This window comes from Mus caroli, unplaced genomic scaffold (genome assembly GCF_978045245.1).
Source record: "Mus caroli unplaced genomic scaffold, Mus_caroli_1 scaffold_4, whole genome shotgun sequence".
NCBI classification, from domain to species: Eukaryota; Metazoa; Chordata; class Mammalia; order Rodentia; family Muridae; genus Mus; species Mus caroli.
Window position 1 is genome coordinate 16,629,955 of NW_028227259.1, and position 27,854 is coordinate 16,657,808.

Genomic DNA, 27,854 nt, shown 5'->3' on the forward strand with positions numbered 1-27,854 from the left:
TTATTTATAATAGCCACAAGCTGCAAAGAACCCAAATGTCCCTGAACAGAGGAATGGATACAGAAAATGTGGTACATTTAAACAATGGAGTACTATGCAGCTATTAAAAACAATGAATTTATGAAATTCTTAGACAAATGGATGGGTCTGGAGGCTATCATCCTAAGTGAGGCAACCCAATCACAAAAGAACACACATGATATGCATTCACTGATAAGTGGATATTAGCCCCGTAGCTCGGAATACCCAAGATACAATTTTCAAAACATATGAAGCTCATGAAGAAGGAAGACCAAAGTGTGGATACTTTGAACCTTCCTAGAAGGGGGAACAAAATATTCATGGAAGGAGATACAGAGACAAAGTTCGGAGCAGAGACTGAAGGAAAGACCATCCAAAGACTGCTCCCCCTGGAGATCCATCCCATATACAACCACCAAAGACAGACAGTATTGTGGAGGCCAACAAGCGTTTATTGACAGGAGCCTGATATAGCTGTCTCCTGAGAGGTTCTGCCAATACCTAACAAATACAGAAGTGCATGTTCACAACCATCCATTGGACAGAGCACAGGGTCCCCAATGAAGGAGTTAGAGAAAGTATCCAAGGAACTGAAGGGGTTTGCAGCCCCATAGGAGGAACAACATTATGAACTAACCAGTACCCTCAGATCTCTCTGGGACTAAACCACCAACCAAAGAAAACACATGGTGGGACTCATGGCTCTAGCTGCATATGTAGCAGAGGATGGTCTAGTCAGTTATCAATGAGAGGAGAGGCCCTTGGTCCTGTGAAGGTTCTATGCCCCAGTATAGGGGAAAGCCAGGGCCAGGAGGTGGGAGTGGGTGGGTTGAGGAGCAAAGGAAACAGGGAGGGGATAGGGGGTTTTCAGACATGAAACCAGGAAGGGGGATAACATTTGAAATATAAATAAAGAAAATATATAATAATTTTTTTTAAAAAAATCAGGATTTAAACTGATGACATGACTGACAAGGAATTGCATGATGTTTTCTTATGAAATGAAAAGTATTTGAAACATAGTCTCTGGTCAAGAAAGCATATCGTCACGTCTGAGCTTTTGTTTGCTTTTACCTTTGCTGTAGGATATGATCCATTTCCACCTGTTAAAACATATGCTAGAAATCCAAATCAGCATTCTTGACAGGTCATTGTAAGCAGCCTAGTCAATGAAATATGAAGCTCTCTCTCTCTCTCTCTCTCTCACACACACACACACACTTTGTTATGATCATTTCTCTGCCTATGGAAGCTCATGTCCTGGCTTGAACTGTGAAGTTCACCATGTGAAACAAAGCTTCATGCAATACATACTACAGTATCCAATATTATTGAATGTTGTTGCATGCCTATCACATCTTGACACTTCCTATTACAGTACATAAGCTAGCAACAGCTTTCATTATACAAGAATTCATAAGTTAGGGAAAACATTTTGGCAGAATGATCTTTATAATTTCACTTATATAAAATATGTTTAATGTTATTTACATGAAGTTAGCTAGTGAAAAAAAATTATACCGAATCGCTCATGATTTCAAGCCAAAAAAAAAAAAATGCCAGTAGAAATTCTAATACCATAAATGGTACAGTAAAACCAACAACTCTTCTCAGCTCATTTTTAACACTGCTAAGTACATAAACCAGTAGATACAAAACAATGGAGCATGAATATAGTTACTAAGACTTCAGTTATTTTTACAGCGTGTCAGAATCTTGTGAACGCTATAAAAAGTTATAAACTTTTTTCTGTTTTTATCACAAATGGACTTTTTATTTATATATTTTTTCATGAGTATATTTCTGGGAATTTAGAAGGCTAGAATGCATAAGTATGACATTTATAGTCTTTGTGTTTATTACTTTGTAATAAGTAATGGAACAATATTTCCAATAAGGAACACTCATTGAATTAGTTAGAATTATTCGCATAAACTCCAGATTAATTTTCAATAATTTTTAAATGATTTCCTAAATTTCCTGAAGTCAATTTCTTTTCTCACTGGCCAGTTTTCTAAATTAAATGAACTTTACAGACTTGATGCTTAGTGAGAAGATAGCAATGGCAGGCTATAAAAGGCACATAAATGCAGCTTAGGCCCAATGTCAACCAGAAATAACAATGTTCAGTTTTCACTGGCTGTGGGAGTTAAGCAAGCACATGATACAAAGCAAATAATATGGGAAACAAAGAAAAATGCACCTCTTCATTAACAACATCATACAACTTGTCAGTCAGGTGGATAAAAACATTAGACTCAATATTGACAAACAAGAGGTAATAAATCACCTGACAGTTATGTTAACATACATTTATTATGTAGTGTTAGGAAAGAAATTTCATTTACCAAGAGTCCAGTTAAGTACATGTGATCTCCCCTTTAACTGTACCATACTTTCCCCATCAATCTTCTACTTCACTGAGCTCGCGTGGCGCCTTCCATCCTCACTAGTTATTACTGCTCCCCCTTTGATGAATATCTGAGTTCTTTCATGGGGTTTTCAAATGGAGTATCCTACTATGTAATTCTATACTCCATATAAGCAATTTCCTTAACAGCTATAGCCAGTCTGGTATTTTCGAAAACCAGTGTATATCAATGACTCCCTATATTTTTCTCTAGATTACACATTTTGCTTTAGCTCTAATCATATATTAGGCAATTCTCCTATAATCCTGACAAGTATATCAAACTCAATCAAAACCCAGAATCTTTCTGCCAATGCTTGTTCTACCCACATTCTTTTATATCTAGTTACAGTTGCCTAGATAAAAATGCTTTGATTTAAGACTTTGATGAAATTCTTGACATCCATCTTCTCTGAATCTAGAACATCCATAAATGTCATTAGCTCCTTATTTTAAAATATGTCTAAATATTCTACATCTCATTAACTCCACGGTGACTATCCTACCTTTGGTCACTAAATCTGTTCTTATTCCAGCCCCTTTTGTGCTTCTGTCTTTTTATAATATATTTATAAAACAACATTTAAACTTATTATTTCAAAGAGCAAGCAAGATTATAGAACTTCTACATACATCATGCGTTTTGAAGTTTATCCAAAAGATAAATTCTTGTATTTGTCTACAGTAAAATCAACTCACATAATAGCTATAAGTTCACATGATCTCTGCTTCTACATGTCATCTCTCCTGGCAATAATATCTTCTGATTTTGTACAAGCCAGGTTTATTTTTTCTGTTTCTTCTTTTCTCTCCTACTTCATTGTTTACATGTCTTCTTCAACATACTTACATGAAGTATCATTTTAAAAAGTTATGCTGGACTTCCCAATACTCCAGGTACTGTGCAGCCTTCTCTTTACCTGCTTTGTTTTGTTATTTTATGCTAATTATTATAACCTGACATGAATACATATTAATAATGCTGAAGTATTATGTTTTCTGTTACAAAAACTAAGTTCTCTTATGTATGCATATGTGCCATATTTAGAACACATTTTATTTTCTACTCTATTTCTATTTACAACAGTGAGGACTTAACACAATTGGAAAAATAAGTATTAGTAATACAAATAATTTATTTGTATTACTTTTGTAATTTGTAGATGAAAGTATACAAAGATGAGAATGTTAAATTTTAAAATAATTGCTTGCTTTGTATTAGAGAAGAAATGAAATAGTGTCCTAAAGAATTCTGAAAAGTTTAACTGCATCCAGAATGAGAATAAAAATAAAGAAGAATATGATCATTGGCTGTCAGATGTACCAATTTTTATTGGAGTTTGCCTTAGCCCAAGTTTTCATAAATCCAATGATTCTGTGACTAAAGGACTTGAGAAAGAAGGAATTTGTTTTAAAGACAATGAAGAATTGCCACTAAGTTCAGGTTAGTTTGTCTCCCTAGTTATATGAACTTGTTAATTTTTTTCTTAGAGTTTGGTATATTGGGCAGGGATAGATTTTTGAAACTTTTAACACATGCAAAAATATGATAAATAAACATACTCAATTATGTTGAATAAGTGATTTAAAGAGGTGATACACACACACACACACACACACACACACATACACACACATGCTAATGGCCTAATATTCACAGAACACTAATACAAGAATAAATCTTCAAAGAAATTTTAGGTAGATTGCCATCATGAAGAGTAAGAACATTGCCAAAATTGAGGGAGTGAAAAAGACACAGTACACACTGAACATCAAGATGCTGAATTTAAGAGATAAGGGAAAGACCAAACAAGAATGATCCTCATTAAACAAATGAGTTTAGAGTATAAATGATGAGGGCATGAGAACTTTATTATTCCTGCCATGTTGGATACAGACTATATGTGGCATTGTGTATACAAGTCTGTCATTTGAAACTGCCACAGGCACCATCCTCAGAAAAGACAAGTCAAATCTTTTCTTTTCTCTTTAATTCATATTTATATTCATTTTGCATCCTGCTCACAGCCTCCCTCCATTACTCTCCCTTCTATGAGAAGAGGAAGCTTCTCTTGGGTAACACACCATCAAAATCAAATCGATAAGAAGCCAGGTCAAAGAAGTTAGGTACTCACAGGGGTGGGATTGGGAAGGACTCACTTTTTTTAAGGAGCTTGCCATTAGGTGTTTGACCATGCTTCCGTAACTATATGGAAAACAAAGTAGATTTGTGTGTGTTTTGTTAGTTTCCTCTTTTTATTATTATTCTTCATTTTCAGAGTGGAGGCCACAAGGGTGGGAGCAGACCTAAGAGAAATGAGAAGTTAGGGTTATTGATGTGCATTTTATGAAATTCCCAAATAATCAAGCAAAATATTATGTTAAATAAAACCTGTGAGTGGTGAAGTTATCAAACTAATATAGTTATAAACTAAGACTGGAGAATGTGACTTTAAAAATAAGTCAGTTGATGTTTGGAGGAATGATGTACCTTAGGTGGTCCAATCTTGCTGCAAATCTTGAAGAAAGATGCCTGGGCCTACAATAGATCATTTAGTCTTTTAGACAAAGCAGAGGACATAGGGCAGGGTTCAGGACCTTGAGTTCAGAAGTTCTCTACCTTTCCCATTTGTGGCCAATTCCTATGAACTGAGAGGGAGTTTCCAGACATACATTTGCTGTTGAAACTCTAGAAGTTGGAAAGCTGAGTTCCTTACCAAAGAAGGCCAGATCTGGATGCCCACTAGAACCTGACTGCAATGCAAAGATTTTGCAAATTTGCAACATGTTAATCACTTCAGGATTTATTAAAAATAAATCTGAATATGTTCAATAAAACCTGGTGTAGGTGTAACTTTAATTCTTTCAAGCCTAATTTTTAATAATGGTTCTTAAACACTTCAACCTCCCTTGTAGCCCATCACCCACGAGAAGTAGTGGAAAAGAAAGGATACTGGGGAGGTGGAGCTGTTTAGAAAGGTTCTTTGGAACGACTTCATCTGTGTTGTCTGGAAATCAGCAGTTCAGTCTACAAGTTAGCAGGCAACAGCAGCTCAATCCACTCCCAAACACTTTTACCAGCACTACAGTATGGTAGAGTCAGATTAGCAACAGAGATGACACAACCTAGCAAAAACAGCCAAGCCTCAGCCTCAGCTCCCATCAGTAGAAGGGACCTGCAGGAACCCCAGGAGACATTCTCAACTGTATCGCTCTCAGGGAAGCAAAGATCAGTGAGGACAAGAGACCCACAAGCCTTGCATACCTATTAATACCAAGCCAAGCTCTTTCTCCATCATCTCATCAAATCCTATTTATACCCTCCAAACATCACATGTCCTTCACATGCCTTGAATCAGCATGGCTCTTGCTTTGGCACGGGTCTTGTCTCAGCACAGATCTTGCCTTAGCACATGTGTTCTATCAGCTGAAGCCTGAAGAGTTCTGACAATTGGAGCTCAACTATGCAAAGAAAGGCAGACCAATTTATGTGTGTTCTTAACAAAGAATCCTTCATCATGCATCCTTTCACAGATTTGCATTAGTAGAACATCTTCTCTCCTGTGTCTACTTCAGTGAAATGTGCCCTAAGGAGTCTGCCTTCGTTTATCACCTGTTTTCTTCAAGAAAACACTCTTTTATGTCTTTGCCATAGCAAGACACCATCCAGCACAACTGACTCTCCAAAGTACCCTTAAGTTTCCTTTTCACAGTCTTAAGTTATCTTGATACATTAAGAATCACACATTGAGAACAAATTTGGTACAGTAATTGTTGCAATAATGTTTGTGAAATGGTGGTATCATATGCCACAGTGTGAAAGGGAAGGAGAATTGAGAGTGGAAAGAAGAGAGGGATAAGGAAGAAGAGAATGGGAAAGAGACTAAGTACTAGATTAAATGATTTTTTTTATATTCTGTTTGGTTTCAATACTGAAAAATATTAAACATTTAAAATTATCAAGACATCATAAATAAATCAAAAGAAATTTCTTAGGTTTCCTGTCAAACACAGACTAGATGAACCTCCACTATAGCTGGCAATGGTAACACACAGCTGTTTAAATCAAAGGCAGTGGTTATCTTCACCTGGCTTCTTTGTGTGTTCATCATTAATTATCCTACTAAACTTCCTAAGATACATTTAAAAACTATATATCACATCAATTGACTTTTCTCTATCTCTTCTGCCACTACCATCATGATCAGGCCACTGCTTACTTGCATAGGTTACTCTTATTGCTTCCTTTGTATTCTTCAGCTTGTTTATTTTTATTATTATGTTTTTTGTGTGTGCAGGAAATAGGAGTTGAATTTTGTATCCCTTTTTGTATTTTTGAGACAAGAATCACTAGGTTTGCCCAGACTACACCTGCATATAAAATTCACACAGATCAAATGATCTTATTAAAATGGGCTGAAAAAAATGGCTAAACTCGGTAGTTCAAAGCACTTACCTAAAATTGATGATGAGGAAGAAGAAGAAGAAGAATAAGAATAAGAATAAGAAGAAGAAGAAGAAGAAGAAGAAGAAGAAGAAGAAGAAGAAGAAGAAGAAGAAGAGGAGGAGGAGGAGGAGGAGGAGGAGGAGGAGAGGGAGAAGGAGAAGAGAAGGAGGAGAAGGAGAAGGAGGAGGAGAAGGAGAAGGAGAAGGAGGAGAAGGAGAAGGAAAGGAGAAGGAAGAAGAAGAAGAAGAAGAAGAAGAAGAAGAAGAAGAAGAAGAAGAAGAAGAAGAAGAAGAAGAAGAAGAAGAAGAAGAAGAAAAAGAAGAAGAGGAGAAGGAGGAGGAGGAGGAGGAGGAGGAGGAGAACAACAACAGACTTTTGAAATGCTTCAATTTCTTCCTTCTTTATTACAGCAAATGATAAACTTCTTATTGTGGCTATATTATCTACTGATATTTTCCCCATCTTTAGCTATTTACCTCCATTCTCATGACACCATAGCACTGATACATCATGGCATTAGGCCTTACTCATTTAGTTAGTTAGTTTTAGTCCATGATTGGTTTGTTTGGTTTTCTTCACAGAAGCCCATCTCTGGTTTTCAAACATTTCACAGCTTTTATTCTCTCAAGTCTCCAGGTAAATACTGCCTATCCAGAGTGTCTTCCAAACAGGGACATTCATTTCCAAGGCATCAGTGAATAAGAAGGTAAGAATGAAGGAAACTAATAGATATCGTGATAAAAACAGAAAGGACGATGATCTTCTCACTATATTGTCTCTGTGGTATAAATAATACATTTAAGAAGTATCACTGAAGATGGTTGAAAGCTCAAGAATCTAAGATCACAAAAGGAGGGAACTATTGCTAGGTGAAAGAAGGCTCTTAGAGAATCTTGGACAGGAAGATTACATGATATGAAACTTTTGGAGAACCACTTTTAAGTGCTATGCATTTCTCCTTATAAATTCACAATAAATATATCAGATTGTATGTATTTTCTCTCTTATAAAACTCCTTCATTTTAACTTTATGCATGCATGTAAATATGTATACAGGTGAAATTAAATATGAGTCAAAAACTAGAAAGGACTATGAGAGGAAAGAGTCTTAAGAGACAGGGGAGAAGAACACCAAGGATGACAAAATGTATGTCAAATAAAAGCAGAATTATTGGAGTAGGAAAATGAGCATCTAGAGAGGCAAGTAATGAAGAAGGGGAATGGGGAGAAAAAAAATAACAAAAAGAAAGTATTCTGAACATGACATTGTTAACAGTTACTTCATTCTATTAAAAAAAAAAAAAAAAAAAAACGACTAAAACCAAATAGCATTCACCTTAAATCAAATAATAATTTTAACACTTTTATATGAATGATATTTGATTAAAATTTCCTAAGAAAGATCCAGATGAAAAGTAAAACAAAAACAGATAACACCATCACAAACAACAACAAATCCCCATGAAACATAAGTTCAGAAACCAAAAGGAAGAAAGTTTTCTTTCAACCCATGATAAAATGGGATTAGGGATCCAGGAGAAAAAAAAAACAAAAAAACAAAACAAGATTGATAAGTGCTAATATGGGTATATAAAGAGAGACAAAAGCAGTGTCAGAAAATAAAAAGGATGGGACAATATGTAAAAAGGTATAAGATTTCCCAGAGATCAGGGTGGAGGCAGCCCTGAGACATGAGGGGAAATGCAGGAAAAAAAAAAAAAAGGAAGAGAGGGGGAGCTACTCTGGGCTGAAGAAAGGAGTACCATAGGGGCCAGGATCTAGAAGCTGTAGCACCATGGATGCCTGGGCCTAGAAGGTATAGTGCCATAGAGGCCAGGGTCAAGAAGGTGCAGTGCCAGAGAGGCCAGGGTCTAGAAGATGTAGTGCTATGGTGGTCAGGGTTTAGAAGATGCAGGACCAGGGAGAAGAAGGTCTCAAAGATGAATTGCTAAGAAGCCCAGGATCTGGATACAGTATCAGGGAGGCCAGGGTCTAAAAGAAGCAGTGCCATGGAGGCCAGAGTCTAGGAGATTCAGGACCAGGGAGGACAAGGTCTCAAAACTGACATATCAAAAAGGACAAGAACTCAAAATAAAGTATGAAGGTGGCCAGGGTCTAGTTGATGCAGTTACAGGAAGTCTAGGATCCAGCAGACATACAGACACTGATCCAGATCCCAAAGGGATCTAAGATGACAAAAGCAATAGGCAATAGGGAATTTCTATATTAATATTATTCTAAATCTACAAGTCTTTCATAATTATAAGGAGCAATGTTGTGTTTTAATAAATATATAGGAGATAAAGTGTTTAAATCAAGCTAATTGATAATCTACCTACCATAGTTTTCATTTTCTGTACTTGATAAAAAACTTAAATTTACTCTGAACAGTTTTGAAGTATGCTATACACTATTATCAACTAGGTTCCTGTATAGTGCAATAAAGATCAAAAACTTACCAACTAAATGAAACTTTGTACACTTTGACCAACTTTACTCTCCTTAAGATAGGTTTTTTTTTTTGTCAAATATGCATGTTAGAATCTATGATAATATAATTTTATTGCAAAAGGTGTCTTGAGAGCATACACTTGTGTTCTGAAAGCAGAAAATTTGCTTTACCCTACTTCATTATCATGTGGAATATTTCTCCAGGACATGACCACCAGCACATCTGTCCTCTCTCTGGCTTTTATATCAGTAGACCAGAATGCAATAAATCCTTCAAAATTAAAGTAGGGAAGGTTGACCTATGGCAAGGCACTGTGTCACTATAGAATATAAGTTTCCTAACATATTGTAGGCTTCTTTTGAGGTTGAGAAGAGCTGGATTCTTTCAAGTCATCATCCAGAAGAAGATTTATTCTGCCTAGAGTAGGACTTATGTGCCTGTATTTTTCTTATCCATAATCATGAACACTCCAGTTTGGCTTTATCCCCCTTTCATGTTTCCCAAATTTGAAAGGCTTACATGAGGATGGGTCAGTTAATTTAGTGCTTTATCTTTTATTACATGGTTGAAACGAAATAACTCTCAGGGTAACTTCTTCAAACACAGAGCATTTTCTTTCAAAGACTAAAAATAAATAACAAAAGCTGGCGACCCTTGTTTTTAAAGTATGTGGTAATGATAAATTTTGATATTGTTAATGAGTCCCATGTTAGTGTGTAACAGTTTTAGATAGAAATTTATTTTCTTTCCAGAGTCGGATTAGATACAGTCTATATATGTTAGACATTTTGATGGTGTTCATTATTAAAAACATAAAGTTGGTAATAAATTTGCCATATAGTAATGGAACTATTTTATTTTGGTAGCTCCATGCAGTAAGAATTTTCCTGTAGTATGTAAGGAGTTGTTTTTTTTTAAAGTCACTGTAAGCAGTGTAATACTCATTAAATATAAGTGAAAGATTGAATTTATGTTTAGGATTTTCAGGATAGTCTTCAAAATGGCCCAAATGAAAGCACAAAATGGAAAATGCTCAGAATCTTCCTAAAAGCATATACTTAACTGTTCCTTATTTTTTATGAATCTGCAATTATAGGATGAAGGATTTCATTAAACTGCTAGCAACTTATTATTCACTGACTATGGTCAACATGCTTGAAACTAGGAAAACTCAAAAGATCTTTAGACTTCTCTTCATTATTCACAATTGTTTTAGTAAATTCTAATATAAGGTATATCATATCATATCATATCATATCATATCATAGAGAATAAACAACATATCTATTGCTTATCTATAGATTTAACTACCAGTTATACATTAAGAAATGTATACACAAAATTGTGATAATGTACACACTGAAATTATCAATAAGGCAAAGATAAATACTCTAATTTTTATAATATAAAAGGAGAACTTGGAGTAACACCTGTAACCTTATATAAGAATCCTTATAAACCCTAAAAATGATCCTAATGCTTGAGATTAATTATCTCATTTATTCCAGACATATTATGAAGTGGTTACCCTATCCCTTCTTAGTTTATTGACAAACAATTGTAGCATGTACTTTTACAAAATGAACCACACTAAATCTGGCTATGCACCAGTATCGATAGTCTTGTCCAGCCCCATGGCCAGCTCCAAGTGGCTCTCTTGCTCTAGTTCCATGTTCCAAATTGCTGCCAAGTTGTTCTGGGTCAAAACTCACTCCAAAGCTTGGTCTCCACTTGAAGCTGACCAAAGCAGTCTTTCCTGAAATGTGTGAAGCCACTCATATTGACAGTATTCCCTGAAATCACCAGTTGTATTTGAAATATAGCTGATATCCAAATTTCTTATGAAGGGAAATTTAACCCACATTTGCTTATATGATTCTAGATTTTGGAAAAATTATAATTAATCAATAAGTAGATCTGGATAGATCTATTAGGGCTCCAAGCTTATAGATATATTGAAAGATCCCATTAAAAATGTCATATAATGATAAAAGTACATTATTTTATTCTCTTAGATACCTTTTACTTTTTGATCACCATCAAGGATGAACTACATTCCATAAATGATCAATGACCATTACTTTCTTAAAATTTAGAAATACTAGTTTTTCCAGCAACATGTACCACAACCCTTGGTTAATTTTTTGTCTATTTTGTGTAGAAACACTCAGTATTATTCAAGAATAAAACTAAGAAGAATCACTCTAAAATGCCACCACCATTTTCTCTTCCACCTCTTTTTTTCAAAGTTGAATTTCGAAACATCTGAAAAGCCTACAAAAACAAACAAACAAACTTTCAAAATGGTAACATGGAAATTAAACTCATCAACAAGATACAAGCTTTGATATGTTTCAGTGTCTATGATATGATATTTTAAAACCAAAGCAGCATTAAAAGACAATATATTTGTCATGGTTTGTGGTTGACGTTCACATATATACATATATACTTGGTGGTTTATGAGTGACCAAAAGTTTGTTCAGTGTCAGAGACGTTCTTCAAGTGAAGTATAAATGCTGGCTTAGTCTGTTGTTTTGTGAAAATTATAACTCTCCCAGATGGAAAATGTGCTGAAGTATATATTTCAATATCTTTGATTTTTTTCTTCAATAACCAAAATTTTTTAAGTTTATAAATCACAAAGACAGAGGGTGATTTAAGGGTGCTAAAGAAAAAGCTAATTTATTCCACATAGTCTAAATCTTCCAACAGATGGAATATTTTCAGTAAGTAACACCCAAATTATGTCTCAGATTATCAACACTTAGAGTAGATGGTTATACACATATCCAGTTCTAATGTGACCTGTATGGGTAGAGAAAAATGTTTTAGGATTTTCATATTTTTTTATTTTGTGACTTATTATAATACATTCTTAAAAATATATAGGATTTATCCTGTATGATGCAAATTTTTGTATACTTACATAGTATGCAATGACATAAATAGATATACAGATTATTTTGTATTTGTTCTAAAATAACAGCATTCACTTGCATTTAAATAGTGAGCATGCTAAAGATTAAATTAACTTTATTCAATTTTTAATTTAATTTAATAAATATTTATATTGTAAGCAATGAACTTTGACATTTTTGACTTCTCAACATTTTTTCTGATATTCCAATCTTTCTGAAAAAAAATTAGTACCACAAATAATTTATCTCTCAAATGAAGGCACATTATCACCAAAGATTCATAGTATGTACACCAAACAACCTAAAACAAAAAACAAAAATAAGAACAAAACAAAATCTGGTGAAATTATAAAGTCATCCTGCCAATAAATCTGATTACAGAGTTAATGTGCCATGTGGCATAATGTAGATTGGTAATAATGAATTATTTGAACTTATTATCTAGTTGGGGGAACTTATTAACTAGCTATATCCCCTAGGTATTTGTAAATAAATATTTTAAGCCTGAGTCATTATTCTAGGATCTTGGGGAGAGAGGAAAATAGCCTGTACTTTAACAGATTGCCACAGGGGCACCAGTTCTGCTGTTCATAGTGACCTTATTTGTGATAGGAAGAAGCTGAAAACATCCTAGATGTCCCATGACAGAATAGATACAGAAAATGTGGTTCATTTACACAACGGATTATTACTCAACTATTAAGAATGAGGACATACTGAGTTTTGCAGGCAAATGGATGGAACTAAAAATATCATCCTGAGTGAGGTAACTCAGACCCGAGAGGACATGCATGGATTACAGGGGTGGAAATGGAGAGGAGCCTGAGGAAAAGAAGGTCCAACAACAGGCCCAAAGTAGGATCCAGCTCATGGGGAGGTCGCAAGGCCTGACAATTTTACTAAGGCTATGGAGAGCTCACAAAAAGGGACTTAGAATGACCATACTCTGGAAGACCCATCAAGCAGCTGAAAGAGTCAGATGCAAATATTTGTACCCAGTCAATGAACAGAAGCAGCAGGCCCCTGTTGTTGAATTAGGGAAGGTTGAAAGAAGTGGAGGAGCAAGGCTACCCTGTAGGAGAACCACTAGTCTCAACTAAGTGGGACCCCTGAGAGCTCTCAAATGCTGGACCACCAAACAGGCAACATATAGCAGCTGATATGAGGCCAGCAACAAACATACAGCAGAGGACTGCTGGGTCTGTGTTCATTCAGAGATGATACACCTAACCGTCAAGAGATCGGTGGTCCCAGGGAATTTAGAGGTCAGGTAGGGTGGGGGTTGAGGACATCCATGTAGAGACAGGTGTTTGGGGAGGAGGTATGGGATATGGAACAGTTGGAGGGTAGACACGGATGGGGGTACAAAATGTGGAGTGTAAATCAATCAATTAATTAATTTAAAAAGATTATTTTAAAATTCATATTAGACTTGGTAGCAATAAATACTAATATTTAATTATTCTTTGAAAAGTGAATGCATGTATACAATGTATGTTGATCATATCCCACACTTCCCAGTACTCTTGAGTCAACATAATTCACTCCCAATTTTATGTCTTTTTCTTTTTTTTTCTTTTCTTTAAATAATGCACTGAGTTCAATCAATGCTGCTCAAATGGACATGGATTAGGGTCATCCACAGGGGCATCAGTACCCTCTCAATGAACACACTCCCAACCAAAACTTACTCTGCATTCCCAACATCCAGTAGATCTGCTGCTAGGATGGAGCCTCTGGAGTTCCTTCTGTGCAAGAATTTTTAACTGGAATCATCTTATGGAGGTCTTGTGTAAGTAACAGCCGTTATTGTTTTGGTCTTTTTACATCTTACTTCATGGATTCAAGTTTTCAACGTGACTGTTTTACCACAAAATATACCTAAACTTGAAGCAATCCAACTAAAATCAGGGACTAAACAAGGCTGGCCACTTTCTCCCAACCTATTCAATATAGTACTTGAAGTCCTACCCAGAGCAATTAGACAACAAAAGGAAATCAAGGGGATACAAATTGGAAAGGAAGAAGTCAAAATATCACTATTTGCACATGATATGATAGTATATACAACTAGCCCTAAAAATTCCACCAGAGAACTCCTAAACCTGATAAACAGCTTGAGTGCAATAACTGGATATAAAATTAACTGAAACAAATCAGTGGCCTTTCTCTACACAAAGGATAAACAGATAAAGGATAAACAGGTTGAGAAAAAAATAGGGAAACAATATCCTTCACAATAGTAACAAATAATATAAAATACCTTGCTGTGACTCTAACTAAGGAAGTGAAAGATCTGTATGATAAGAACTTCAAGTCTCTGAAGAAAGAAATCAAAGAAGATCTCAGAAGATGGAAAGATCTCCCATGCTCATGGATTGGCAGGATCAATATAGTAAAAAAAAAAAAAAAAAAAAAAAAAAAAAAAAAAAAAAAAGCCAATCTGCCGAAAGCAATCTACAGATTCAATGCAATCCCCATCAAAATCCCAACTCAATTCCTCAACGAATTAGAAAGGGCAATCTTCAAATTTATCTGGAATAACAAAAAACCTAGGAGAGCAAAAACCATTCTCAACAATAAAAGAACCTCTGGGGGCATCACCATGCCTAACCTCATGCTGTACTACAGAGCAATTGTGATAAAAACTGAATGGTACTGGTACAGCAACAGACAGGTAGATCAATGGAATAGAATTGAAGATTCAGAAATGAACCCACACAACTATGGTCACCTGATCATTGACAAGGGAGCTAAAACCATCCAGTGAGAGGGGAAAAAAAACCAGCATATTCAACAAATGGTGCTGGCTTAACTTGTGGTTATCATGTAGAAGAATGCAAATGGATCCATTCTTATCTCCTTGTACAAAGCTCAAGTCTAAGTGGATCAAGGAACTCCACATAAAACCAGAGACTCTTATAGAGGAGAAAGTGTGGATAAGCCTCAAAGATATGGGTACAGGGGGAAAATTCCTGAACAGAACAGCAATGGCTTGTGCTGTAAGATCAAGAGTCTACCAATGGGACCTCATAAAATTGCAAAGTTTCTGTAAGGGAATAAGACAATAAGGACAAAAAAGGATTGGGAAAGGATTTTTACCAATTCTAAATCCAATAGGGGACTAATTTCCAATATATACAAAATTTCCAATATATACAAAGCTGGAGTCCAGAAAATCAAATAACCCTATTAAAAATGGGGCACAGAGATAAACAAAGAATTCTCAACTGAGGAATAGTGAAGGGCTGAGAAGCACCTGAAAAAATGTTCAACATCCTTAATCATCAGGGAAATGCAAACCAAAACAACCCTGAGATTCTACCTCACACCAGTCAGAATGGCTAAGATCAAAAATTCAGGTGACAGCAGATGCTGGTGAGGATGTGGAATAAGAGGAACACCCCTCCATTGCTGGTGGGATTGCAAGCTTGTACAACCACTCTGGAAAACAGTCTGGCTGTTCCTCAGAAAATTCGACTTAGTTCTACCAGATGATCCAGCAATACCTCTCCTGGGCATATATCCAGAAGATGTTCAAACTGATAATAGAACACATGTTCCACTATGTTCATAGCAGCCTTATTTATAATAGCCAGGAGCTGGAAAGAACCCAGATGTCCCTCAACAGAAGAATGGATACAGAAAATGTGGTACATTTACACAATGGTGTACTACTCAGCTATTAAAAATAATGAATTCATGAAATTACTAGGCAAATGGATGGATCTGGAGGGTATCATCCTGAGTGAGATAACCCAATCACAAAAGAACTCACTTGATATGCACTCATTGATAAGTGGATATTAGCCCAGAAACTTAGAATATCCAGGATACAATTTGCAATATACATGAAACTCATGAAAAAGAAAGACCAACGTGTGGATACTTCATCCCTCCTTAGAATGGGGAGCAAAATACCCATGGAAGGAGTTACAGAGACAAAGTTTGGAGCTGAGATGAAAGGATGGACCATCCAGAGACTGCCCCACTCAGTGATCCATCCCATAATCAGCCACCAAACACAGACACTATTGCATATACCAGCAAGAATTTGCTGAAAGGATCCTAATATAGCTGTCTCTTGTGAGGCTATGCCAGTGCCTGGAAAATACAGAAGTGGATGCTCACAGTCATCTATTGGATGGAACACAGGGCCCCCAATAGAGGAGCTAGAGAATGTACCCAAGGAGCTGAAGGGGTCTGAAACCCTATAGGTAGAACAACAATATGAACTAACCAGTACCCCGGAGCTCCTGTTTCTAGCTGCATATGTAGCAGAAGATGGCCTAGTTGGTCATCATTGGGAAGAGAGGCCCATTGGTCTTGCAAAGTTTATATGCTCCAGTTCAGGGGAATGCCAGGGCCAAGAAGTGGGAATAGATGGGTAGGGGAACAGGGCATGGGGAGGGTATAGGGGACTTTTGGGATAGTATTTGAAATGTAAATGATAAAATATCTAATAAAATATTGGAAAAAAGTATCTCATTTTATTTTTTCTTGTACTACATTCTAATTAAATTTTCCCTCCTCAATGCCTCCCAGTTTCTCTCCAATTCCACTCCCATGTAGATTCCCACTCTCAGTGACTCTCCTTAGAAAACAGGCTTCTAATGAATAGTAAAATAAAATATGAGATTAAACAAAAAGAAAAAAATCAGGATAGAACAAAACAAATGGAAGACAGTGTCAAAGGAGAAGTGCACATAAATACAGAGAAACATGTGTTCACATTCAAAGGAGTTTCATGAGAACACAAACTCAAATGCCATAATATATACACAAAGTCACATTAAAAACTTTTTTAAAAATCCCAACATGATGTTATGAGACAAAGAATCTTCAGATATGACCTAGAGTTTGTTTTGTGTTGTCTACCTGGGGACATTCAGTCTGTTCTTCAGAAATGTTTCTTTCCACAATGAAACTCTTATAGAGAAAACTAATTTTTCACATGTAAGTTGTTTCCGCGTGCATTTGTAGACAGCATATGGGTCAGGGATGGAAATACTGTGTATCCTACCATACTCTCTGTGAGATCATCTGAGCACCAACATCATTGTGTCTAGAAGACCTTGATTCTTTAGTGTCCTACATCCTGTCTTGCTCTTCCACACCTACTGACTTCTCCTCTGTATGGCTCCCTAAACCCCGAGGGGAATGATTTGATGGAGATCTCCCTTTTAAGGCTGAGTGTCCCAAGTTCTCTCACTCTCTGAGTATTCACTGGCTATGGTGCTCTGTATTTGTTCCCATTTGTTATGCGGAGAAGCTTCCCTGAAGATGGGTCAGCAAGGCCTTAAATCAAATCAGATGCAAGTGGTCACTCCCACAAGCTTTGTGACACTATTGCACCAGCATATCTCACAGGCAGGTCACCATGGTGGAATGAAGAGATTGCTCCTACATTGTTGTTTCCTCTTCTCTTTTGGTAGCTTTAGGGTACTTTAAAATCCATGACCACCAACATATAGGAATAAAGGTTTTATGTATGCAACAGCTTGTTTCTCTGTGTTCAATGAGTTGTATAGGCAGTGTCTTCAGAAATAAGACCTTACTGTCAAATTCAGAAGAGAAGTCAATGTCCTTGGCAATGCCTGGGTTGTTTGTGGTTCCCATAACTTCTTTTGGTCAAAAGAAAAAAAAATCTATTACATGTAACACATTCTTGATACTGAAAACTTCATTTTGTGAAGAGAAATGTACAAATTGGGGCTTTATCTCACCATTGTTTGTCAATTTTATTTATAGCCCCTTCATTTATGTACATATTTAGGACACTTCTACTCCCTCTCTTCTCTTCCCTTCCCCATTTTATCCTCCCATTCCATCCCCATCCCTCATCCATCCATAACTATTTGTTCTATTTTTCCTTCCTAAGGAGATACATTCTTCCCCCTTAATCTCTTGCTCTTTACCTAACATCTGTGGATATACAGATTGAAGGTTTTGTTTTGTTTTGATTTTTTTCTATCAATGACAACAGCTATCATCCCCATTTAAATGAATTCAAATCCACATTTGTCTTTCTAAGTCTGGGATACCTCACTCAGGATAATTTTTTTTTTCCCATTTCACCCACTTACTTACAAATTCCATGATTTCCATTGTGTAAGTATGTCACATTTCCTTATCCAATCAACAGTTGTTAGATATTTAGGTTGTTTCTAGTTTCTGGCTATTTCAAATAGAGAAGCAATTAACATGGTTGACCCATAGTTTCTGTAGTGAAGTATCCCTTGTGTATATGCCCACGAGTGATATGGCTATATATATATATTTCTTCTTGGCTATGAAGAGCATACTTTAATATTCTTTTTTTAGATGTTATTTTTTATTATTAGATATTCTCTTCATTTACATTTCAAATGCTATCCTGAAAATCCCCTATACCCTCCCTCCACACAAACACTCCCTGCTCCCCAACCCACCTACTCTTGCTTCCTGGCCCTGGTATTACCCTGTACTGTGGCATATAATCTTTGCAAGACCAAAGGCCTCTCTTCCCAGTGATGGCTGACTAGGCCATCCTCTGCTACATATGCAGCTAGAGACACGAGCTCTGGGAGTACTGGTTACTTCATATTGTTGTTCCTCCTATAAGGTTGCAGACCCTTTCAGCTCCTTGGGTACTTTCTCTAGCTCTTCCATTGGGGGCCCTGTGTTCCATCCAATAGATGACTGTGAGCATCCACTTCTGTATTTGGTATGACTATATCTTGAGGTAGATTAGTTTCCGTCTCAGGGAGGAAGTGTCATACTGATTTCCATACTGGCTGTATATGTTTGCACTCACATCAGCAATGGATGAGTGTTTTCCTTACTACACTTCCTGGACAAGCTGAGCATTTGTTTTATTTTAGCAATTCTGACAGGTGTAAGATAAAAATCTCAAAGTAGATTTGATTTGCATTTCCCTGGTGGTTAAGGATTCTGAACATTTCTTTGAGTGTTTTGAAACCATTTGAGTTTCTTCTTTCTGAGAATTTGCTGTTTAGATTTATACCCCATTTTTCAGTCAAATTGTTTGTTTTATGGATGTTCAACTTTTTAAATCTTTATATATTATAGATATCATTTCCCTATTGGATATGTAGTTTAAAAACTTGATTCCTATTTTATTACTTGATGCTTTGTCTAAATGATGGTGTCCTTTGTGTTGGGGCTGGCCTGCAGCTCTCATGTGTAGGTTCGAGCCTGGGAGGCATCTTGGAACTGAAAGAAAAGAGGGAATCTAGGCGGGTAGAGAGAGAAATTGAGCCAAGACAGTATTCTGATCAAGACTCAAATGTTTAATGATAATCTGTACTTTATAAAGAGGGAAGCCCATCCCCAGTCATGCCAAGTTCCTTGTGAAGTTGTCAGAACTGCCTTTTAGCAGGAACTTGCAAAAATCACAGTTCAGTGTTAACTCTGGACAATCTTAGAGAACCAGTTCAGCCTCAGGCAGGTAGCAGGCAGTGTCACGTCAAAGGAGAGTGATGAGAAGCAACACAGCAGGTGGCTCCGCCTCAGTGGTCTGAACCAGCCTGGCTAGGCTGGAAGGAGGTTACACCCCCCCTTTTAAATAATATTAAACAAAACTGGACTGATGCATAAAATTTATTTATACTCAATAGTCCTGCCTGGGAGTTATGGTGGCTGGCAGTCCCGCCTGTCTTAGGATCTCAGATCTTCTCAAACCATCCAAATCTGTCATGGAGGCTACGTGCAGCTAATTTGTGTTATATTTCACACAAACATGGCTCAGTGATGTATTCTCAACAGCCATGGCCTTTTGGCATGTACCTCTGTCTTAGATTGGTATGATTCCATGATCTGGTTGCCTGTCATTGACTGTCAGGCCCTCATAGCACACCATATTCCCAATTCAGACCAAAGCCACAATATGTACTAGAATGCTTCTAGATGGAGAATAATAATAACTGCCACCTGGCTATTGGAGGCAAGGTTTTACTCCTGCTGCGGTCAGGTTGAACAGTGTTGACTGACCTGCTTGAGAAACAAATGTGGAACAGTGAAAAGCAACAGTATAAAAGCTTCTTTGAAGAAGTCCAGGTACTCCATTCAGTTGCAAATTAGCAACTCCTAGCTCAGGCTCTGTCCTCCCGGTGTGGAGGAGCTGGCTTTGAGAATTAGCAGAAAGGCCAGAGATTCTCTGGAAGTGGAGGCTGAGCCCCCAATGGAGAAGCTAGAGAAAGTACCCAAGGAGCTAAAGGGGTCTGCAACCCTATAGGAGGACCAACAATATGAACTAACCAGTACCCCCAGAGCTCGTGTCTTTAGCTGCATATGTAGCAGAAGATGGCCTAGTCAGCCATCATTGGGAAGAGAGATTATATGCCCCAGTACAGGGGAATGCCAGGTCCAAGAAGTGGGAGTGGGTGGGTAGGGGAGCAGGGTGGGAGGAGGGTATAGAGAACTTTTGGGATAGCATTTGAAATGTAAATAAAGAAAATATCTAATTAAAAAAAGAAAAGAAAAGAAAAGAAAAGAAAAGAAAAGAAAAGAAAAGAAAAGAAAAGAAAAGAAAAGAAAAGAAAAGAATGGCGGAAGGTCCTCAGTTGAGATTCCATCTTTTCAGGCATGTTTTAGTTTGTTTCGAGTAGAAAAAATGTTAACACTGTCCACACAGACATAAATATGCTGTACAATGAGGACAGTATATATTTATGCCTGTATTAGCTGCACAGATGGCACTGAGCAGATGGCCAGCTTTCTGGGTTTTTTTTGTTTTTTTTTTTTTTTTGCGTGTTTTTTTTCTCTGCATTTCTGATATAAATCTGCATGAAACTGTGAATGGGATAACAGCATATAACACCAGAAAATAGCAAAACAAATCTTAGTTTTTTTTCTCTAACACACACACAGACACACACATACATAGAGACACACACATGCACACACACAAACACACACACACAGTATAGGTATAATAGAACAGAGAACAAGATGGCAGGCATTTGTAGTTTTCTTTTGTACTAACACAATATGATTTATGCTAGGCTCAATTACAGACAAGCCCACTATGCTCTGACACACAATTCTCTCTAAAATATTACATAATTGATATTTTTAGATTCAAAACCAAGCATTATTTTATAATTTAAAAGTTGTTAATTACACTTTAAAACTTGCTAGTACTTTTTGTTTCCTCTCGCCACTGTTGGGCGTTTCATCTAAGGTCTCTTCCTTTAAGTCCTGAGGGTGTCTCACTTCCCAGGTCTCTGTCTAGAGGGTACCCTCACCTCCTTACCTCTAGAGGTTGCCTGTTTCCTTTATTTCTGCTGGGTCTGAGGTTTCAGTCCTGTCCTCCCCGCTCCCTGGCCCCACAGTACCTGATCATGCTCCCTCTTGACCTTGCCTTCCCCTCTCCCACACAGGTTCCTCTTTCCCTCTGCCCTACCTGCTCCCCACTGTGAAAGCTTTCCTCTTGCTCCCAAATAGGATTGAGGCAGCCTTACTCCAGCCCTTCAGCTTGTTAACTTTCTGGAGGTTTGGGTAATGTATCCCAGGTATTCTGTATTTTTTGGCTAATACCCACTTATTAGTGAGTACAAGTGAAATGGGGTTGCTATCCCACAGTCAAAAAATTCTGACCCTATAATTGCTCCTGTCTAAAAGAACTGCAGGGACAAAAAAAATTGGAAAAGAGGCTGAGGGAAAGGATGTCCAGTGACCGACCCAAATTGGGATCCAGCTTAAGGGGAGGCTCCAAGGCCTGGCACTATTACTGATGATGTGTGTGCTTTCAGACTGTGTGTGCTTACAGCCTAGCATGGCTGCCCTTCAAGTGGCCCAATAAACAGATGAAAGAGTCAGATGCAGATACTTACACCCAACCAATGGACAGGAGCCAGGAACCCCTGTGATTGAATTAAGTAAAGGCTAGAAGAAGCTGAGGAGGAGGGTAGCCTCATGGGAAGACCAACAGTCTCAACAACCTGGACCCCTGAGTTCTCTCAGAACTGAGCCACCAACCAGGCAGAATGCATCAGCTGATATGAGGCCCTCAACACATACACAGCTGAGGACTGCCAGGTTTGAATTCAGTCAGAGAAGATGCGCCTAACCCTCAAGAGACTGGAAGCCCCAGAGAGTGGGGAGGTCACCAGGCTGTGGTTTGACAGGGTGGGGATATCCTTATGGAGATGGGAGGAGGAGGTATTGGGTGTGGAACAGTCAGAAGGTGGACCGGGTCGGGGGGAGATAAAAGGTGGACTGTAGAAAAAGATTAAATGAAAAAAATAAAGATGGTACATAAGGAAAAAAATTAAAAGTTGTTAGTACTTCTTGTTTAATTCGTTTGAATTCTCAACTTTATTTTATTTTCAAAATTGTTTGCTTTTGTAAACCTAAGAATCATCTCTACCAAATGAAGAGTTGAAAGACTGAAGCAGTTGGCAGCTTGCTGATAACCACCAAGTGCCTTGTTCTTTTCAAATGGTTTGTGAAGATGAATTCCTTCAATACAGTTTGCAAACCTCTTGTCTTAGCATCTGTGATTTGTTAAGAGAACAGCTCGCCTCTGAACACAGCACACTGGGCCCAAACAGTGTGGATTGTGAGAGGTTTATTGGGAGAGGGTTTATGGGGGGTGAAGATTGGCAGCAGAAAGAGAAGGGGGAAAGAGAGAGAGAGGGAGAGGTGTTCCACTTTTTATAAGGAAAATGAGGTAACACAGGTAAAGTTGGGAGGTGAGCCAAGTGGATTCTCAAAATATGGTGGCAGTTGTCTTGGCAACAGGTCTGCAGGTTGCGCTGCTGCCTATGTGATGGCAAAGGTTTAGGAGGTTCTGATTCCAACAATCTGCCCATCTGTAGAGGATGGAGTGAAAGGAATCTGGTATCTATTCCTCAAACCTTTGTAGCTATTTAATATCAAGCTGAAAACAAACATGTCTGGCAGCATGCTTTTTTTTATTATATTTCCCCCCTCCTTAATTAAATGCATGTTGTATTTTATTTCATATGTTCCAACTTAATGTTTATTTATATTGTATTTAAAGATATATTGTTTCAGTGTATTAGAATATAAATGTAGAATAATGATGAAAAGGATGGGAGTTGCAAATACAGGAAACTTCCAAAATACGATGCTATTTTCATATGCCAAAAGTCATATTTTCTTCCTATAGGTATTTTAGGAATATGAACTATTTGAAGTTTATATAAGTGTAATAAATAGAATTTTAAATTTAAAAACTATAGTTAAAACTATACAGTTTTTATCTATTTAATCTAGACTTACTAAAATGTCTCTGGTCCTAGAAAATATTATAAAAGCTACCTCTTTGAAGTGAGAAATACTGCTTCAAAAATTGTAAAACAAATACAAATTTTAAATTCTAAGTGAACTGTAATAAAGAAAACCAGATAGTACTTCCTTAACTTAGGCAAATTTATTTGTAAATACAAAGCCTATGCATTGTTCAAGTGACTCTTACACAGTAATCAAATATTAGTAGGTTGTGTAACACATATAGGTAAAGTGGATAAAGCAAAATAATTCTTAATACAAAAAAGAGCAAGTAAAATGAAACATATCATGGATTCCCTATGATGACCTACTATTTAAAATTTACCTGACTTAAACATGGTAAAAGTTGATGGGATGTGAATAACATATCCAAGGAAAAGGATAATTGAACAGTTATCATCAATTCCAGGAAAGGCAGGGCTACACAGAGAAACCCTGTCTGGGGAAAAAAAGAAAGAAAGAAAGAAAGAAAGAAAGAAAGAAAGAAAGAAAGAAAGAAAGAAAGAAAGAAAGAAAGAAAGAAAGAAAGAAAGAAAGAAAGAAAGGCTCCGCGACTCCACCAAACTTAGTCTGCACAGGTGAGAGTGAGGACCACAGAGGCAGACAGCTTCTGGGACAGGTGGGAGCCACAGAGCTGCTGAGGCAGCAACCTTTTGGGGCCCGCAGACATCCGGCACCCTCCCAGCCGGAGGACAGAGGTCCACCCTGCAGGGAGCGCCATCTTGGCTCCAGGACTCCGCCGAACTTAGTCTGCACAGGTGAGAGTGAGGACCACAGAGGCAGACAGATTCTGGGACAGGCGGGAGCCACAGAGCCGCTGAGGCAGCACCCTTTTGGGGCCGCAGACATCCGGCACCTTCCCAGCTGGAAGACAGTGGTCTGCCCTGCACAGGAGCCCTCTGCCTCAGGAGCAGGGAGCACATCTTGGATCCAGGACTCCACCGAACTTAGGAACTTAGTCTGCACAGCTGAGAGTGTGCACCACAGAAGCTGACAGCTTCTGTGACCTGCCAAAGCAACACAGCATCTGGGAAAGGTCCTGTTTTCGGCCTTCTTCTTCGGCCAGGAGGAGGTCCAAACACCAGATATCTGTACACCTTCCGTTTAAGAGGAAAGCTTGTCAGCAGGGAGTGCTCTAACCACTGAAACTCAGAGGAGAGAGCCTGTCTCCCAGGTCTGCTGACAGACAATACTCAGAATCACCAGAAGAACAACCTCTGAACAGAGACAACTATAAAAACTCCAGAGATTACCAGATGGCGAGAGGTAAACGTAAGAATCTTACTAACAGAAACCAAGACCACTCACCATCATAAGGACCCAGCACTCCCACTTCGCCCAGTCCAGGGCACCCCAACACACCTGAAAAGCTAGACCTGGATTTAAAAGCATATCTCATGATGATGGTAGAGGACATTAAGAAGGACTTTAAAGAACTACAGGAGAACATGGCTAAAGAGTTACAAGTCCTTAAAGAAAAACAGGAAAACACAACCAAACTGGTAGAAGTCCTTAAAGAGAAACAGGAAAACACATCCAATCAGATGATGGAAATGAACAAAACCATACTAGACCTAAAAAGGGAAGTAGACACAATAAAGAAAACCCAAAATGAGGCAACACTGGAGATAGAAACCCTAGGAAAGAAATCTGGCACCATAGATGCGAGCATAAGCAACAGAATACAAGAGGTGGAAGAGAGAATCTCAGGTGCAGAAGATTCCATAGAGAACATCGGCACAACAATCAAGGAAAATGGAAAATGCAAAAAGATCCTAACTCAAAACATCCAGGAAATACAGGACACAATGAGAAGACCAAACCTACGGATAATAGGAGTGGATGAGAATGAAGATTTTCAACTCAAAGGACCAGCAAACATCTTCAACAAAATTATAGAAGAAAACTTCCCAAATCTAAAGAAAGAGATGCCCATGAACATACAAGAAGCCTACAGAACTCCAAATAGGCTGGACCAGAAAAGAAATACCTCCCGACACATAATAATCAGAACAACAAATGCTCTAAATAAAGATAGAATACTAAAAGCAGTAAGAGAAAAAGGCCAAGTAACATATAAAGGCAAGCCTATCAGAATTACACCAGATTTTTCACCAGAGACTATGAAAGCCAGAAGATCCTGGACGGATGTTATACAGACACTAAAAGAACACAAATTCCAGCCCAGGCTACTATACCCAGCCAAACTCTCAATTAACATAGATGGAGAAACCAAAGTATTCCACGACAAAACCAAATTCACACATTATCTCTCCAGGAATCCAGCCCTTCAAAGGATAATAACAGAAAAAAACCAATACAAGGACAGGAACCACGCCCTAGAAACAACAAGAAGGTAATCCCTCAACAAACCTAAAAGAAGACAGCCACAAGAACAGAATGCCAACTTTAACAACAAAAATAACAGGAAACAACAATTACTTTTCCTTAATATCTCTTAATATCAATGGACTCAACTCCCCGATAAAAAGACATAGACTAATAAACTGGCTACACAAACAAGACCCAACATTTTGCTGCTTACAGGAAACTCATCTCAGAGAAAAAGATAGACACTACCTAAGAATGAAAGGCTGGAAAACAATTTTCCAAGCAAATGGTAGGAAGAAACAAGCTGGAGTAGCCATTCTAATATCTGATAAGATTGACTTCCAACCCAAAGTCATCAAAAAAGACAGGGAGGGGCACTTCATACTCATCAAAGGTAAAATCCTCCAAGAGGAACTATCAATCCTGAATATCTATGCTCCAAATACAAAGGCAGCCTCATTCATTAAAGAAACTTTAGTAAATCTCAAAGCACACATTGCACCTCATACAATAATAGTGGGAGACTTCAACACACCACTTTCACCAATGGACAGATCATGGAAACAAAAACTAAACAGGGACACAGTGAAACTAACAGAAGTTATGGATCAAATGGATCTGGCAGATATCTACAGAACATTTTACCCTAAAACAAAAGGATATACCTTCTTCTCAGCACCTCATGGTACCTTCTCCAAAATTGACCACGTAATTGGTCACAAAACAGGCCTCAACAGATACAAAAATATTGAACTTGTCCCATGCATCCTATCAGATCACCATGGACTAAGGCTGATCTTCAATAACAAAATAAATAATAGAAAGCCAACATTCACGTGGAAACTGAACAACACTCTTCTCAATTATACCTTGGTCAAGGAAGGAATAAAGAAAGAAATTAAGGACTTTTTAGAGTTCAATGAAAATGAAGCCACAACATACCCAAACTTATGGGACGCAATGAAAGCATTTCTAAGAGGAAAACTCATAGCTCTGAGTGCCTCCAAAAAGAAACTAGAAAGAGCACACATTAGCACCTTGACAACACACCTACAAGCACTAGAACAAAAGGAAGCAAATTCACCCAAGAGGAGTAGACGGCAGGAAATAATCAAACTCAGGGGCAAAATCAATCAAGTGGAAACAAGAAGAACTATTCAAAGAATCAACCAATCAAGGAGCTGGTTCTTTGAGAAAATCAACAAGATAGATAAACCCTTAGCCAGACTCACTAGAGGGCACAGGGAAAGCATCCTAATTAACAAAATCAGAAATGAAAAAGGAGACATAACAACAGATCCTGAAGACATCCAAAACACCATCAGATCCTTCTACCAAAGGCTATACTCAACAAAACTGGAGAACCTGGATGAAATGGAGAAGTTCCTAGACAGATACCAGGTACCAAAGTTGAATCAAGATCAGGTTAATGATCTAAACAGCCCTATATCCCCCAAAGAAATAGAAGCAGTCATTAATAGTCTCCCAACTAAAAAAAGCCCAGGACCAGATGGGTTTAGTGCAGAGTTCTATCAGACCTTCAAGGAAGATCTAATCCCAGTTCTTCAGAAACTATTCCACAAAATAGAAACAGAAGGTACTCTACCCAACTCATTCTATGAAGCCACAATTACTCTGATACCTAAACCACCAAAAGACCCAACAAAGATAGAAAACTTCAGACCAATATCCCTTATGAATATTGATGCAAAAATCCTCAATAAAGTTCTTGCTAACCGAATCCAAGAACACATCAAAACAATCATCCATCCTGACCAAGTAGGTTTCATCCCAGGGATGCAGGGGTGGTTCAATATACGGAAATCCATCAACGTAATCCAGTATATAAACAAACTCAAAGACAAAAACCACATGGTCATCTCGTTAGATGCGGAAAAAGCATTTGACAAAATCCAACACCCATTCATGATAAAAGTCTTGGAAAGATCAGGAATTCAAGGCCCATACCTAAACATGATAAAAGCAATCTACAGCAAACCAGTAGCCAACTTC